We start from the raw sequence: 2,076 nt of genomic DNA on the forward strand, positions 1-2,076 counted from the left end.
TTGACGCGGGCAAGTGCATCGTCCTCGGGGGGGATTTTAATTGCACCCTCGAGGCCCGGGACCGTCACGGTGCCCAGCACCGCACGCTAGGTGTGAGTAAGTTACGAGACCTGGTCAGGTCCTTCGACTTGGTGGACGTCTGGCGAAATCTCCATCCCGATTCCAGCGTTTTCACCTTTGTGTCACCTGGAGTCGGAGCGTCCAGACTCGACCGTCTTTACGTTTCGAAGGCGTACGTGTCCTGCGTTCCAGCGGCTTCTGTGCAGCAGGTTCCGTGCATGGACCACCGTCTGGGGTGGGCAGAGCTCACTTCGTTTTGCGCTCGGACGGGGTCCGTGTACTGGCACTTTAACAAACTGTTGCTGGAGGACGAGCGGTTCCTGGACTCGTTTCGTCGTTTCTGGGCCGGCTGGCGAAGGAAACGGGGAGGCTTCACCTCCTTGAGGCTATGGTGGGACATGGGCAAGACTCACGTCCGAGTTTTCTGTCAGGAGTACGCGAAGGGGTCGACAAAGAGGCGGAAATCCAGGGTCGAGGAGTTGGAGAAGGAGGTGCTCGACCTGGAGGCACGTCTCCGTCAGCCCGACGCAGACCCGGCCCTGCGGTCGGTGTACGATGAGAAGAAGGGCGCGCTGCAGGACCTGAAACTCGACGGGTCCCGGGTCGCGGTTGTGAGGTCATGGATCCGGTTCCTCAAGGACCTGGACCGTGGCTCCCCCTTCTTCTACTCGCTGGAAAAAAGGCACGGGGTCCGTCAGCAGCTCCTTACGCTGCTGGCCGACGACGGATCCCTTGTCTCAGATCCGGAGGGCATCAGGGACATGACCCGAAACTTTTACACTGCCCTTTTCTCTCCAGATCCGTCCAGCGAGGATACTTGCAGAGTTTTGTGGGAGGACCTGCCGCAGGTTGGCCCGGAGGGCGCCGGAAAGCTTGACTCCCCTATAAGTCTGCGGGAGCTGACCGGCCCCCTCGACGGTCTCTCCAGGGGCAAATCCCCGGGACTAGACGGGCTGACCGTGGAGTTCTTCAGGGCATTCTGGGACGTCCTGGGGAGCGACTTCGTGGGGGTCCTGGGGGAGAGTATTGCTACCGGGGAGATGCCCCTTTCATGGCGCAGGGCCGTGATTGCCCTGTTGCCGAAGAAGGGGGATCTCCGCCTTCTTAAAAACTGGCGCCCGGTCTCCCTCCTCAGCATGGACTACAAAATATTCGCCAGAGCCATGTCTTCTCGGCTCGGCACCATGCTGGACCACATGATCCACCCTGACCAGTCCTACACCGTCCCGGACCGTACAATTTACGATAACATCCATTTGGTCCGGGACATTATTCATTATTCCCAGAGGACTGGTCTGTCGAGTGCCTTCCTGTCCCTTGATCAGGAGAAGGCGTTCGACAGAGTGGATCACGAATATTTACTCGGAACTCTGCGAGCATTCGGGTTCGGGACGCATTTTGTCGCCCGGATCCGACTTCTGTACACTGCCGCGGAGTGTCTAGTTAAGGTTAATGGGTCCCTTCGCTTTGGGAGAGGGGTGCGTCAGGGCTGCCCCCTGTCTGGCCAGTTGTATTCTATCTGCGTGGAGCCTTTCCTGCGCCTCTTGCGGAGGAGGTTGTCGGGATTGGTTCTGCGCGGGCTGGGCATCAGGGTGGTCCTTTCGGCTTTCGCTGATGACGTGCTCCTTATGTTTAGCGACCCGGCTTACCTGCGGAGGATGCGCGAGTGCCAGGAGGTCTACTCTGCCGCTTCTTCTGCTAGGATCAACTGGGAGAAATGTTCTGGACTCCTGGTCGGCCCGTGGCAGATGGATCCCCTACCCGAGGAGCTCAGGCCTGGAGCAGGACCAGCATCCTCTACCTGGGGGTCCATCTCTGCCTTGCTGAGGAATCCTGGCCGGCGAACTGGCAGGAACTGGAGACGAAAGTCACCGCTCGCCTGCGGCGCTGGACAGGACTGCTCTGAGTGCTGCCTTACCGGGGTCAGGTTTTGATCATAAACCAGCTGATCGCCGCCATGTTGTGGTATCGGCTGGTCACTTTGATCCCTCCCCCGGACTTTGTCATAAAAGTCCA

This window comes from Cetorhinus maximus, chromosome 6 (assembly GCF_964194155.1).
Source record: "Cetorhinus maximus chromosome 6, sCetMax3.hap1.1, whole genome shotgun sequence".
Classification (NCBI taxonomy): domain Eukaryota; kingdom Metazoa; phylum Chordata; class Chondrichthyes; order Lamniformes; family Cetorhinidae; genus Cetorhinus; species Cetorhinus maximus.